General features: G+C 40.8%; 1 protein-coding gene and 1 pseudogene across 13 annotated transcripts in view; both read left to right on the forward strand.

The window, feature by feature from the left end:
* GRIP1 (glutamate receptor interacting protein 1) overlaps positions 1-16,562 on the forward strand; it is a 702,506-nt gene that overhangs the window by 484,297 nt on the left and 201,647 nt on the right. The gene's annotated exons all lie outside the window — the stretch shown is intronic.
* Positions 13,081-15,011, forward strand: LOC116555631 (annotated as a pseudogene).

The raw sequence follows: 16,562 nt of genomic DNA on the forward strand, positions 1-16,562 counted from the left end.
ACGTTTTTACTTAGGTTAATTGTAGGCTTTACTATCTGTAATTTTTTATGCTAATCATATTTTTCTAATAAAAACAAATTTTTCTCTAACTCTAAACTTTAAAAACAAAGATTTCTGTGTCTCCTCGAATAATCTTGCATCCATCAATGTTTATACACACCTGCTTTGGGAAACACTGACTTGGTGAGAGTCTTCTCTGAAGAAATGACTTTGACAACCACAAAACTTCACTTTGACAATAAGTAGTTGTTGATTTGTAGTACAGAAACATGTCATTTGAATGAGAGTGAAAGGTGTTGGGGGCTTTCTGTTAATATGAAAAGAAACAAGAAAAGAGAAAGAGGAGGTTGAAAAATATTATTACCCCAAAGCTAGGGAATAACAAGAGTGAAATCATCATAGGAGCAACCTAACCTAACCCAGAAAGAATAGGAGAGAGAGAGAAAGAGAGAGAGAGGAAGGGAGGGAGAAGGTGAGGGAGAGGAATAATTATAAAAGTACTAGTTACCATTTATTTCATGTTAAGTTCCAAGCCATTTTATGAATATTATCTCATTTCTTCCTCACAAACACCACTAGGGAGAAAATAAGTTTTATTAACCCCCCTCTTACACATGAGCAAACTAAAGTTGTTTATTTTTATTTTTATTTTTTGGGTAGGGAGTGAGGAGGCGGTGGACAGAGTCTTGTTCTGTTGCCAGGCTGGTGTACAGTGGCACAATCTTGGCTCACTGCAACCTCTGCTTCTCGAGTTCAAGCAGTTCTCCTGCCTCAGCCTCCTGAGTAATTGGGATTACAGACATGCGCTACCATGCCCAGCTAATTTTTTGCATTTTCAGTAGAGATGGGTTTTCACCATGTTGGTCAGGCTGGTCTTGAACTCCTGACCTGGTGATCTGCCCGCCTCAGCCTCCCAAAGTGCTGGGATTATAGGCATGAGCTATTGTGCCTGGGTAGCCAACTGATGTTCTAAGAGCTAAAATAACTTGTCTAAATTCACAGGGCTAGAAAATAGTGAGAATGCTTACTTAGAATGAAATGTGAAGACTGACTTCTTGAGCCCAATTGAGCCCCTGCTCAGAAGTATCCAGAAAGTGTCAGGTGAACAGAATGTGGACGATCTCTGTCCATCCAAGTCGCAGACTCCATCTCAGTCCTCATTGACTAGAGCCCTAAATTGAGGGGGTAAATGACTAGTGGCTTGGGGTCATAAGGCTCATGCCATTATCTCTCTCAGTAATGAGCACTAGGAGGAACTGAGGAGGCAAATTACCAGGGCTTCAGGTTGTATTACAGTTTCTCCATACACTTATGCTTTTCAGAGCTTTCCAATCAAGGAAAAAAATTAAAATTGGCCAAGCAGGCTTTTAACTACGTCCTCTGAAACTGGTAACACTATCACTATGCTTTGTGTTTCCCTTTTAAAACCATGGAATTGTGCAAAGCTTTAAGATCGCCAGAAAATGAAATGAGTCACTGTGTCCTGTGGCATCATAGTCTTTACTCACTGACTCTGATAGTATCTATATGTAAACATATAGAATATACATATGACAAATTATTTTAAAATCAAATATTCTTATACATTTCTAAAACCTATTACTGAGCTAGACATTAAACAGATGTTATATAGATTTCCTCTCCAAAATATGGATGGAAATACTTTACAGCACCTGGCAAAGCTCTTTGCTCTCTTTAGGAGTTTAATTGCACCTCCGGAACCCCCCTGCCTTCTGCACGGAATGTAAACCACTGACACATTGATCCCTTGCCCTTCACCCATGCGCACTCTCTGCATTCTCCTTTTTTCTCCGGCCCATCCTTTACTTGCTTGCTACATTCATTATAACTAAAATGATCTCTCACTGTTTGATTCTGAGTGTTCCTCTAAACTGACTCCCATACATTTATTCAACATGTAATTATGCAACAGTTACTCGTTGAGCAGTCACTTTGTGCCGGGTACTGTTCCAGGTGCTAGGATATAGGTGGGAACCCAGCCTGTTAGCCTCTGTCCTCCTGGAGCTGGCAGACTAGCAGGGGAAACAGGCACTCAGCAAACATTGAATGTCTGGCCTAAGGTGAGGCTATTCCAAGTAGAATAAAGGGAAATGAACTAGTGTGAGGAGTAGGGAGTGGTGGGGGCGGAAAGTTATGGGCTCCATGCTCAGATAGAAAGTCTGAGGCCTCCATGGCCTCCAAAGGCCAAGGTTGGCCCCCATAAGGTGGTGACTTTGGAGTAAGCCTGAAATGAGTTGTGAACCATATAATGATCTGAAGAAGAGGATTCTAGGCCAAAAGAAGACCAAATGCAAAGTCGCTGAAGTCAGAACAACAAGCCTGGGTTTTAAAGAAACTAAAAGAAAATCACTTCTGCTAACAAGTGGAAAGAAACAAGAAAAGAGAACAAGGAGGCTGAACAACATTACGCCAAACTGAATAACTAAGCATGGCCAGAAAGGGGGAAGCAAGGCTGAGGTGTGAGGGATGAGTCTGGAGAAGAGACAAGGCTGCATCCTACAGAGCTTTTAGGCCGTGGCAAGAGTTTGAATATTATTCCGAGCATGATAGGAAGCCACTGTAGGGGTTATGGTATTGTTGTAATTTCTTTTTTGTTTATTTTAATTTCTCTAGCTGCTATATGGAAATTAGACTTTAAAGAGACAAAAGTGGAAACCAGCAGACCAGTTAGCAGCCTGTCCCAGTATTTCAGGCAAGAAATGATGGTGGCTTGGACTGGGAGGTGGAGGTGGAGGTAGTAAAAATGGTTAAATTTTGAAGAAAGAATCCAAAGAAACTACTGACGAATTGGATGTGGGATGAGAGAGAGAGGAAAAGGGAAGTCTGAGATAATTCCAAGGTTTTTTCTGTTGACAATTGGGTAAATATTGATGCCATTTACTGAAACAGAAAATAACCCAGGAAGAAATGGATCAGTGGAACAGGGGAATGGGGAACTCAGAGAAGAGCTTAGGTGGAGATAGAAATTGTGAAGTTCTAAGTTTGTAAATGATATCTACACCCATGGGGGTAGGTGACAGGTCATCTAGGTAGTACAGATAGATTGAGATGAGGTCCGAGGTTTGAGCCTGGGGCGTACCAAGCCCTCAGGGGTTGGCAGTGATAGAAGATTTGCCATAAGGTATGAAGAAACAAAGGCAGGGATGATTAGAACCAGGAAAATGTAGTGCCCTGGAATCCAAGTTAGGAACCACGTGTCACTAAAGAGGGAGAGAAAAACTAGGTCAAATATTGATGATGAGATGAATGAGAATTGGCCATAAGATTCTGTAAGAAGGGAGGTTTGGTGACCTTGACAAAAATAGATTAAATGAAAAGGTGGGAGTAAAACCTTGATTTGAATGGGTTGAGGTGAGGATAGGACTTGAGTAACAGGCAGAGAAGGTGGACAACTCTAAAGAGAGTTTCTGTATCAAAGGGAACAGAGAAATGGGAGAGTGGCCAGAGTGAGCATGTGGTCAAGGAGGACTTTAAAATATATACATAAGAGAGGATACAGCATGTTCATGTGCTGATGTGGCTGATCTAGTAGAATGAGAGAAAATCGTGCAGAAGGGAGGGGATAAAAGCAAAAGCAGTCTTTGAAGAAACGGGTGCCTCCAGTGTGTATGAAGGGGTCAGCGGGAGGGAAGGCAGCATGGAAGGGCACAGAGGGAGGAGGGTGCTACAGTCCCTGCTGAGAAGATGAGTGAGTCATGTGATTGCGCTATTTCCTTAGTGAAGTAAGTGGTGAGGTCATCCACAGAGAGTATGGAGAGAGAGGAGGTATCATTTCAATGACTGAAGTGGATTATCTAGGACACTGTCAGAGGATTACCCTGCAGTGCAGTATAGCCCTAACTAATATACCCCTCTTCCCTCTTACAAACCGTACCTCCTCAAATCAAAAAGGGACAAATTAAACTTACCCTTCTAATGCTGATGCCCATGACATGCCCATATAGCATATTTCATTCCACTGGGTGCTTTCCTGTAACTTCTCCCTTCCATAATCATTTCTTTTTATAAACACCCAGAATATTTTATTTTATTTTATTTTATTTTAGACAGAGTTTTGCTCTTGTTTTTCCAGCTGGAGTGCAATGGTGCAACCTCAACTCATTGCAACTTCTGCCTCCTGGCTTCAAGTGATTGTTCTGCCTTAGCCTCCCAAATAGCTGAGATTACAGGCAAGCACCACCACACCCGGCTAATTTCGTATTTTTAGTAGAGAAGGGGTTTTGCCATGTTGGTCAGGCTGGTCTCAAACTCCTGACCTCAAGTGGTCTGCCCAACTCGGCCTCCCAAAGTGCTGGGATTACAGGCATGAGCAACCACACCCAGCCCAGAATATTTTATGTTTTTATTGAAGTTTTCAGCAGTTTCGCACACGCTGTTTCAAGCTACTCTGCAGTTGTTTTCCTGGAATTGTAGACTTACCTTTAATTTAAGGTGATAATCTCTTAAGTTGAAGAAAATGTTTGTTTTGTTGGTCGGTTGGTTTGGAAGCAGGATCTTGCTCTGTTAGCCAGGCTGGAGTGCAGCGGCATAACAATGGCTCACTGCAGTCTTGAGCTCCTGGGCTCAAATCATCTTCTCACCTCAGCTTCCAAGTAGCAGAGACCACAGGCACATGCCACTGTGCCCACCTAATTATTTATTTATTTATTTATTTTGTAGGTTCAGGGTCTTGCTGTGTTGTCCAGGATGGTCTTGAACTCCTGGGCTCAAGCAGTCCTCCTACCTCAGCCTCCCAAAGTACTGGAATTATAGACATGAGCCACGGCACCCAGCTGAAAATGTATCTTTATTAAAAATTCCCCCACAAAGTTTTGTCCAGTAGCATTCATAGCAGGGTGTAGCCCATATTTGTCAAATTAAAGAGATTCCCTTAATCACCTGCCTTAGGATCTCATAAATATTATAAATCAACCCTCACACAATGATGAAATACAATGACAGGGCGGAACTCGCAGTGCTTTTACTGATCTTTCTCTAATAAATACCTAAACCACTACACATACATGCATGCATCACATACATGTATATCGCCCTTTGTGTTCTACTTTCATTATTGGAAACTCCATATCTAATTACTTCTGCTTCAGTGTTTTTTGACATAGGAAACTTACCATCTACAAAGTAGCCCCTTTACATCTCTGTTAAGCATTCCTTATGCTGATAGACTGAGCTTCTCCTATCTTGAACTGCGCTACCCACTGGCTCTTCTAATTTTTCTGAACTTTCCCAAAGTCAGTCATTTAGGTACTTGAATATACCTACCATATCTTCCTTGAGCTACTGTTGTTGTTTAAACCAGATGAAATGTGTTCCTTCCTCTGGTTCTGCCTTATGTGAAATGATTTTCATATCCTGCTAGTCTTTCTTTAGTTTGTCAGTGTTCTTTAGCATGGAGCAGCCCAAACTGGAAACTTCGCTATGCTGTTGGTCTGAAAAGAACAGAGTTCAAGAAAACCATTAGCTCCCTAATCTGGATGTAGTACTCAATTAACCCAGATTATGATTGTATCTTTAACTTAAGTAATGATGTTTGCTTATATTAAACTTGCCATCAAGTAAAACACATAGACCATAAACTTATTCTTATGAATTTCTCTTAAAAGCTAGGTTTTCTCCCTTGAGTAGTAGTACTCTGTGTAATGCTGGGCAACTCCGTACTCTTCATTCTGTTTTCTGCACATTTATTTCTGTTATCTTCAGCCAGTAATATTTGAGAAGAGGAAAGGAGGAAGAGTGACCATCTGTTATGGACCAGAAATCATGTCAGTCTTATTTATTTAAAAAAGAGAGGTGTTATTCCTCTTTTGTGGAGGAAGAAATTAAGGCTGACAGAGGCTTAGGTAACTTGTCCACGTCTACCCAACAACGGGCTGATATTTGAGTTTAGGATCACTTTAATTCAAAGGCTGTCTTCTTTCAGCTATGTACACAGCTCTCAAGTGAGTCAGCCTGTCTTTCCAACGTGGTAAAATAGCCTCTATTCCTGATCATCACATATATCTACTACTCTGCTTAGCAATGAATTAGCTGCAAATTTGAGAAGCATCAAATAGTGTTAAGAATTTTGAGCATAGCAGTACCAAGGACAGAGCCCTGCAGCATCCCTGCCAGAGATCTTGCCTTTCACCCACACATGCTGATTTTCAGGATTTGGGTATCATTTTCAGTCAGTTCACAGTAGTCCATCCTGTCTACAGGTTATTATGAGAGATTTTTCTAAAAGTCCCACTGAAATACTAAAATGTCATACCTAGTATATATTATCTTTCGATATGGTGGTGGTTTACCTGCCTTACTCTTCAGTGGTATAACAATCCTTTCTAAAATTTTGCCAGGACATATCCCAGAGGTCTAAGATTTCCAGCATCCTTCAATATAGAAAACAAGATGCTGGCTTATTCCAGCCTTTCAGCATATCTTTGATTTTTATCTTCATTTCACAGTGATGTTTATACATTCTTTTACTTCTCTGGCTTAACTTTATCTGACTCATTTATCTGACTCTAGAAACTTGAATACATTCTAAACAGCTAGGGCTTTCTTTTCTTTCTTTTTTTTTTTTTTTGAGACAGAGTCTTGCTTGCTCTGTCGCCCAGGCTAGAGTGCAGTGGCACAATCTCAGCTCACTGCAACCTCCACCGCCGGGGTTCAAGCAATTCTCCTGCCTCAGCCTCTTGAGTAGCTGGGATTGCAGGCACGTGCCACCAAGCCCAGCTAGTGTTTTATTTTTAGTAGAGATGGGGTTTCACCATGTTGGTCAGGCTGGTCTTGAACTCCTGACCTCATGATCTGCCCACCTTGGCCTCCCAAAGTGCTGGGATTACAGACATGAGCCACCACACCCAGCCAGTGCATTCTTTTTTTGTTGTTTGTTTTGTTTTTTGTTTTTTGAGACAGAGTCTCACTCTGTCGCCAGGCTGGAGTGCAGTGGCACAATCTCGGCTCACTGCAACCTCCGCCTCCTGGGTTCAAGCAATTCTCCTGCCTCAGCCTCTGGAGTAGCTGGGACTATAGGCACACCCAGCTAATTTTTGTATTTTTAGTAAAGACAGGGTTTCATCATGTTGGCCATGATGGTCTTGATCTTTTGACCTCATGATCCGCCCGCCTCGGACTCCCAAAGTGCTGGGATTACACAGTGCATTCTTTTTAATATCATTTTGCCTGCCTTTGGCATACATTTTCTTTTAACCTTTAAGTCTATCCTTTCTACTTTGAGATTTTTCTCCATTGAAGCCACTGAAGATACAGCATTATAACTGAGTAGCTCAGCATTTCACCTAAATGCTAAAAGTAACTTTGTATCAGCTTCTACAAGCAGAGACTTCTTGCCTGTGTTTGGGACTAGAGAACTTGGAAAAATTCTTTAGTTGTCCTCAACACTTTTAGCTACCATTCTTGCAAGATAACATTGCCTATAAGCTGATAAAGCCTATCCAGGGTCTGTTATTTCTAGGAGGCCGGATGAAGGTGGTTGTCATTATGATGGCAAGAACTCTTCTTCTGCTCTTTAGACACAAGGAATGAAAGAAATGAAGTATTGGCAGTTTATAAAAAATGAAGTGGCAAATATTTAAAATGCTGATTATATCAAGTGTTATCTAGAATACCAAAAATTAGAAACACTTCTAATTGTTCATAGGAATGTAAAATTTTTGGAAGACACATGGGTATCATCAATAAAAATGTTTTAAAAAGTATGTTTTTCCAACATTTCTGATAATATATCCTATAATAATACACTTGTGCACAAAGATGTAACTGTACTTGCTACTTATAAAATGTGGTGATATTTTAGAATCATACCAATCTGATAAAGGAATTCTTTGAAAAAATATGTACGTAGACTTGACAACCACTTTTATCATGAGTCACTGCCTCTGAGGAGAATGTCAGCTGGTGTGGAAGATGGTGGCACTGGTAATAGGAAGAGATCTCTCCCAACTTTGATTCACTGTTGAAAAGTGGAAATGGAGGCCAGGCACGGTGGCTCACACCTGTAATCCCAACACTTTGGGAGGCTGAAGTAGGCAGGTCACCTGAAGTCAGAAGTTGGGGATGTGCCTGGCCAACATGGTGAAACCCCATTTCTACTAAAAATACACACACAAAAAAAATTAGCATGGTGGCAGGTGCCTGTAATCCCAGCTATTCAGGAGGATGAGGCACAAGAATCACTTGAACCCAAGAAGCGGAGTTGCTGTGAGCCAAGATTATGCCACTGCACTCCAGCCTGAGTGACAGAGAGACACTCTTGTCTCAAAAAACAAAAGAAAGAAAGAAAAGTGGGAATGGAGAGTTGCTTCAGTCAGCTGCAAGTGGACAAGTAGAGTGGAGTTGACCATGAAAGTGGGCAGGACTGGGTATAAAATATAACTGTATATCTGTACAGAGATGTATGTTGAAGCATGTTAATGAAATGTTGTAAACAACCTAAAATATCTATCAATAGAGGAATGGTCGAAGAAATTAGGATGTCATTTTTCTAAGAAGGCTTACAAAACTGTTAAAAGTATGAGGTAGACCTATAGGCCATGCCATGAAAAGATCTCCATGACATATTGGTATGTTGGAAAACAGCAAGTCATCTCGTATTGTTCAATCCAATTTAGGTGAAATGTTAGTGTCTTAACAGAGAGTGAAAGGTTGGCACAAATGTTGACCATGGTTTTTCCTCTGAAATGGGTGGAGAAGACGGATTGCAGAGGAGTGCCCTCAGGCTTTACCTCAAATCCTCATGTCTCATTGGAATCTGATACCAACACGCATTTGTTTATTACCTGGGTAATTTTTTTAAAGCTGCTGTAATGACAAGAAAGAATATCAGTGAATGACCCAGCCCTGCAGATGAGGATGAAGACAAGGCATCTCTGCCAGCCAATACCACGCAGAGCCAACAACCATATAAATATTTCTGCATGTGTCAAGAAGACCAGTTGCAAAAGAGAACAGCAAAAATAACTCACCAGTTTTGTCAGTAGGAGAAAATAGATTTGGGGGAAAAAAAGATCAGTACTTTCAAATACTTCAGCTCAGATGGTAAAGGGATTATCATGATCTCCATGATCACAGAGGAAGAACTAGAGCTCTCAGGGCAGAGGGCACCAACCAGCTTGATCCCCCTCTCAGTAGGCACTGCCCAAACACAGGTGCATCTCGCTTGTCTGGTGAATACTGGGAGGCAGCACCTGTTGCTCTTCACCCTATTTCACCTCCGTAGCCCGTACATGTGTGTCCCGCACAGCTTGCTTCTTGCAGTTTCTCTGACTAGCACCTGTGTTTGGATGTTTGACTCGTGCTGTGAGGGTGAGCTACAGGGAATCATATTTGGAAGCAGCTTAAGGTAGAACTTTCTAAGACGTGCAGGAAGGCAGCACACCTGCCTGGTTAGGAACACAGGCTCTGCAGCTAGCCTGCCTTATTTGAATGCCGGCCCTGTCACCTACTACTGTGAGGAATTAAGCTGGTTGCTTCAGTTTCATGCTTCACTTTCCCTATTGTGTGAAATGAGAATGTAATGAAGATTATATGAGTTAATACACATAAAGCATCTAAATTAGTTATCTATCACTGTGTAACAATATTACCACAAATTTAGCAGCTTAAAACAATACATGTTTATTTTTTCATTTTATTTATTTATTTATTTTTGAGACGGAGTTTCGCTTTTGTTACCCAGGCTGGAGTACAATGGCGCAATCTTGGCTCACCGCAACCTCCACCTCCTGGGTTTAGGCAATTCTCCTGCCTCAGGCACCTGAGCAGCTGGGATTACAGGCACGCGCCACGGTGCCCAGCTAATTTTTTGTATTTTTTAGTAGAGACGGGGTTTCACCATGTTGACCAGATTGGTCTTGATTTCTTGACCTCGTGATCCACCCGCCTCGGCCTCCCAAAGTGCTAGGGTTACAGGCGTGAGCCACCGCGCCCGGCAACAATACACGTTTATTATCCCACAGTTTCTGTGGGTCAAAATTCTAGGCACTGCTTATCTGGTCCTTTTTAGGGTCTCATAAAGCTAGAATCAAGGTGTCAAATAGGATCGCAGTCTCAGCTGAGTCTTGACTTGGGGAGGATCTACTCCCAGCCCGTCCTGGTTGTTGGCAGAATTCAGTTCAGGACTTTGGTTTCTTGCTGGCTGTCAGCTCCAGCCTCAAAGCCTACAAGGGAGACAAGGCTGTGAGCATGATGGGTGCCACAGTCTTATGTGCATAGTCAACATATATACAACAACATGCATCTGGAAGCTTTGCCATATCTGGTGGTTAAAGACAAGCCACAGGTCATGCCCACACTCAAGAGAAGCGGACATCTAAAAGCAGTGAACAACAGGGATTAGGGGTCATAGAGAACTGCCACAGACGCCGTCTTCCATGGCATACCAGGTCAGGCCTACTGCATATAAAGCTCATAATAAACATGAGTTATCCGTGGAAGCTGTCAAAGAAGGCATAGGCGGCTTTCGGAGAGGTTTAGTTTCTCACACTGGGGATATTCAGATTGTTACTGGATGGCGACTGTAGACACATAGCAAAGAAAACCAAATGGAAATAGATGTTGAGCCAGGTAGCTCCTAAAGGTCACCTGAGATTATCCAGTCACTAGACAAGGTGAACCAACTGCCCCTCCTCCCTCAGCATTGCCCTGAGTTCATTGCTACTTTGTCTTTGCATGCTATCTTTTTCACTTTTGTCTCGTTTCACCTGTGTAAAAATGGACACTAGAACATCCCATATGATTTTCTCTGAGAATTCTGAGAGTTGCCCTGGTCCCTCAGAGAATAGCCGTGCTTGGGCTGGGGTGGGAAGAAGGAAACACATTTGACCTCTGCTACAGGTTTGTTTCTTCCTAAGGAAAAGGGACCCAGGCCCTGTTTAGTTTTTCAGTGTCTCTCAAAATTCTAACCAGGTTTGTGTGCCTACACTGTACTTGGTAAATACCATCAACATCTGGAAAAGGGAGAGATGATGAATTGGACTGCTAGGCTCTTTCTAGATTTTGCTGCTGAGATACAAGGGTTTTTACCTGTTTGATGCACTCCCCAGTTCGTTCATGTGCCTCTGCTATTTCTGTGGAAGGCCTGGTAAATATAAACTTTCGGTTGAGTAGCCCAGCCCTGGAAGAGGACTGATAAGGCAGTTCCATGGATGGCAGCACAGAATCCAGAAGTGTGGGTTTTTTATGCCTGAGAAGTTGATTTGAAACATATGTATCCTTGCATATTAATTTCATAAGCGCATATGCCAGCCCTACTTCTGCATTCAGCCTCTGAAAAATGCAACTGAAGAACCATATGTGCCTCATACGCAAACACTCAAATACACCCTCTGCCATGCCCATACCTAACTCCTAACCCTGTTGTGCTGGAGAAAGTAAATGGAAGTGACTGAGGACAGTCATGCTAGTAACTAAACGTTAGAAATACAATAACCACGAAGAGCTCTGTTATTTCTTTAATTCAGGCAATTTCCCAGTAGAATATTAAGGTGTTAATTGCTTCTGTACTTTTCCATTTGACAGATATGTCCTTTTTCACCTAGGTAAGGGAAGCAATTATTGTAATGCTCTCATGGGCTTGGTGAGATATTCTTTAATGACTTTTAAAGGCATCAATAGGGCATTGTGCTTTTAAAGGAAAACTGTCCTCTTTTCTGTTTGTGCTTGATAACAAGAGTGGGTATTATATTCAGACCACATGATGAATCTGTGAAAGGAAAATATGCAATGAAAAAAATAAAGGCAGTAGTAATACATTTCTAGAAAATATGTATCCAGATTTCAGATATGAGAAATATGTGTTCTTATATGTGCATATATCACTGAGCTTAACAAAGATAAAACAAACAAAACAAAAAAAGACCCTCAGCAGGCGTATTTCTCTGGAATTTCAATGCAAAGTTATTATTCTCTGGAACTGGTGTGGCCTCCCAAATGAGGGTTTGGCAGGTCACTTACTCAATATAAATCAGTAAATATTCTTCTACGCATTGTGTGAAAGTGACTTTCACAGGCTACTTGAGCTACAATTTGTTTTACTGTTTCATGTTTACATTAAAAATAAAAGAAAAATAGTCTTAGAACTTTTAACTAGAATTCAGAACTCTTTTGTGATAAGAGTCACTTTGGCAACCTGGTCAAGCCGAGACAACCCATGTTAACTAAAGTGATAGTGCAGAAAGAAGACTGAATGTAGCGTGAGAACTGAATTTAGAGTTTTAAGTCTTAGCAAAAGGATTTGCCTGATAGGTGTCCTTAGGCAACTTATCTCAACTTGCAAAGCTTCAGATTTTTCATCTATAGGAACCTGGGTTTCTGTGAGAATCAAATGTATGTGACTCTTCTGGCCAACTTAAGTGCTATCCAGATACAAAATTTTATGATCGAAGGAAGATCTAGGTTTTGTGCCACCTCAATTTTATACAATTTGAGGGGAGAGAGATCTTTAAGGAAAAAAAAATTCAAAAATATATTTTTTCAAATTTGACAAAACCATATGATGGTGTGAATACATTGCTAGGATGCCTCTTTAAGACTTTGGAAGAAGCCTGTGCCAGTCAAGGTCCCAGAAATTAAAGACTCAGTCACTTAGCCTGTGCAGCATTATTACAGACCTACAGAATGCAAGCGCTGGAAATGGCCGTACCACCCTCTTGACAGGGTTCACAGTTATTTTAGCAGAAGAAATCTGTCTTCAAAATCTTATGTGGGGGAATAAGAGGAAAAAACTGACAAGCATAGCTGAAGGTGGAACCTAGGACTTAGAGATATGCTTGCTTGGTCTCTATCGTCCTTGGAAGAATTTCAGTTGAGGCCCAGTGTGGTGACTCATGCCTCTAGCACTTTCAGAGGCTGAGGCAGAAGGATCACTTGAGGCCAGGAGTTTGAAACCAGCCTGGGCAAATAACAAGACTCTATCTATACAAAAAAATTTAAAAATTAACCAGACATGCTGGCATGCAGCTGTAATCCCAGCTACTCAGGATGCTGAGGCTGGATGACCACTTGAGCCCTGGAATTCAAGTGTACAGTGAGCTAGATTGTACCACTGCACTCCAGCTTGGGTGACACAGTAAGACCCTGTCTCCAATTAATACATTCATCCATCCATACATACAATACCTAGAAACTACCCCCTAACATACACAATTTAACAACTGTGAAACTGGGATGCATCTTACAGTTGTCCTTAGACATGTCAGAATGATAATGTTATTGCCTGTGCATGCACTTACTTGGTTGCAGCTCCTGGTGATATCGTTGGATAAATGTAACTTCTTGAAGTTTCAGGAAATAAACCTGAAACTGAATAAAACCTGAAATAAACCTGAAGAGGGAATATGTACTGTTGTCTAAAATGTTCTGTTGACGCTTTCCCATGAGTTCCAGAAGCACAAGTATCAAAACTTGGCAACTGAGGCACCAATCAAGTGGGGAAGGAAAAGAGGTGCTCAGAAGCAGCCCTCGGCCCCTCTCCTGCAGGCACAGAGTATGGGGGCCTTACAAATGACTTTCTTGCTGGACACTTGTGGAGTAAGTACACCCCAAGGATCTGGAAGAGGGCCAACCTCCACCCCTGAGTCCCAGAGTTTCTAGTGCCTGCCCGGGGCCAGGATATGGGCTCAGATGTCATGCTTTCCTTGCCAAAAAGCCAGTTAAGCAAGATCTTTCAGTGTCACTGGACATTACCAAATGATTCCAAAGAGAACACAGAGCTAGTTTTAGAGGGACCGGTTCCCTGGGTTTCCAAAAACAATGTAACATTTGAGGCAGAGCAGATTTCCCATCATCCACCTACCTCAGCCTTTTATGCTGAGTATTTTATCAAGAAAATTCAATTCAGTGCTGATATCTGGAGCTAACCAAAATTTCTTAGGATGTCAATTGGGATACACAGCATAGGGTGGGGCCACAGGCCCCATGCCTGTGTTTAAACTGTGAGAAAACAATGCATCCTCACATTCCCCAGTGTTTATGGATAGATAGTCTGTCCTCACAGTGCTCTGAATGGAACTAGGAGGAGAATGCAATATTAATTATTCCAAAACTGGTGATATCATCTTCCACACTAAACTTTCTCTGGGGACAGGAAGCACAGAATTACCACTGTGATTTTTTCTCCAAAGGATTAGAAGCCTTTTGCTCAATTGAAGGGCAATGGAATGGTGTAAGGTATGCAAAGCATGCAACAGTGGAAAATACAGTCTTTGTAGATACCAAGAAGATATCTATAATCAAGAAAATAATCAGGAAGTTGAAAGATCAGAAATAATATAAATCCCACTGCTTTTAGAAGGATGTCACTTTCAACTTAAAAATTAGAGACATTGATACGGCAACTGAAGCAAAACACAAACTTGAAAAAGGCAGAAGCAGCCCAAGAAAGGAAGGAGAAGGAAATTCAATGGGAGACAAGCTTATTTCATGAAGATGGAAGACATTGGGTTTATGATGAACCATTTCTGAATTTTCTTGGTGCTGCCAAGCATTAGGCAAGGAAATACAAAATTTACACCTGATGACCAGGGCAGTAAGCATATTCAAGCAACAAACAGTCTCTCTTTGGGACAACCTGTTCATTCCCTTCTTATTGCAATGGTTTCTATCTCAGGGATATGAGACTTTCTTTTTTTCCTACAATTAAAAATCAATTATATGTATACAATTAATAATTAGAAATTTAAAAAACAGTACCATTTGCAATAGCATAAAACATCAAATAAGTAGATATAAACCTAGCAAAATATTTACAAGATCAACACGGGGTATGGGACTTTCTGACACAAATGAACAATTAACAGTGGGAAAGCTTGTCTTTTTTCCTCTGTGGCAGTTATGGTCATAAATCCTAAGAAAAACTTTAGGTTTTGAAAACAAGATGTTTGCTCCTTTTCCAAACGCTACATATCGAAAAGCATTTCTAAATCCAAGCCTCAAAGTCTACACTCTCGTAATGCTGTTAAGAAACATAGCTTCTGTTTTGTAGTTCATATGATGTTGGATTATGGTGTGTGTGTGTGTAGTTCATTTGTTAGATTATATGTATATATGTACACACACTATATATACAATATATATAGCGTATATGCACTATATATAGTACATATACTATATATATATAGTATAACTGTATACTCATACACACACACATACATATATGCAGGTGACCCTTGAAGAACACAGGTTTGAACTGCACAGGTCTACAACACAGATTTTCTACCACCTCTGCCACCCCTGAGATAGCAAGTCCAACCCTTCTCTTCTTCCTCTTCCTCAGCCTACTTAACAAAGAAGACAAGGATGAAGATTTTTATGATTATCCTCTTTCACTTAATAAATAGTAAATGTATTTTCTTCCTTATGATCTTCTTAAGAACATTCTCTTTTCTTAATTATAAGAATATAGTATATCGTACATATAACACACACAATATGTGTTTATGTTGTCAGTAAGGCTTCCAGTCAACACTACGCTATTAGTGGTTAAGTTTTTGGGTAGTCAAAAGTTACATGTGGATTTTCAACTGTGCAGGGGGGATTGGTGCAGCTAAAGTTGTATTATACGTACATACATATACATATACAATCACACAACAAATGTACCTAATGCCAGATTGTTCACAAAAACTCTTTCTGTAGATATGGGTTCCTCGGAGTTGTTAAGAGAAATCGGCACAGTGTCTCAAAATCAAATGTTTGCAAATGTTAGGGTCTCACCTGCAATAACATTCCTTTTGGAGTTGAATTATTATTAAGTTGTTTCTAACCCTAGATTATAATTTAATTATACCCAATATTTCTTCAGGCTTCATAAAGTAATTTTTTTTAAAAATTGAAACTTGCCAAATGAGCCTCAGCAGCTTGAAAGAAAATCCAAGGGACAATAACAGAGCACTGTGAAAAATACAGCATCACAGTGCTTTTGATGGCCCAAAAGACTGGTGATAAGGACAATATCATATAGAAAATATGGACGTCAGTGTCACTGGTTCAGAGGGTGAATGTGGAAAAGTTGTAGGAATACTTTATTTCACTTACATTTTCCTTTCATGCATACACTTTGAGTTATTTAACAAGTATAATACTTAATCTTAGCAATAAACAAATATGTTGTCATTTAATTGACAGTGTATTCTTTTGTTTTGTTTGAAATAGGATCTTGCTCTGTCCCCGAGGCTGGAGTGCTGTAGTGCAATGCAAGGCTCACTGCAGCTTCAACCTCCCGTGCTCAAGTAATCCTCTCACCTCAGCGCCCCATCCCCCGCCAGGTAGCTGGGACTATAGGAGCACACCACCATTCCTGGCTTACTTTTCAATTTTGTTGTAGCGTTAGTGTTTTGCCATGTTGCCCAGGGTGGTCTCAAACTCTTCAGCTCAAGCAATTCTCCCACCTCAGCCTCCCAAAGTACTGGGATTACAAGCATGAGTCACTGCACCCAGCCATATTATTTCTTAGTAACAAATAAAGTAACAGTGTGCCTTACAATCACTGTCACCTTAAAGTCAGTAAAATATGGTAATTTTTAAGCCATATACTTCAGTTC

The sequence above is a fragment of the Sapajus apella genome, unplaced genomic scaffold (genome assembly GCF_009761245.1).
Source record: "Sapajus apella isolate SASKATOON/1434 unplaced genomic scaffold, GSC_monkey_1.0 scaffold2, whole genome shotgun sequence".
Lineage (NCBI taxonomy): Eukaryota > Metazoa > Chordata > Mammalia > Primates > Cebidae > Sapajus > Sapajus apella.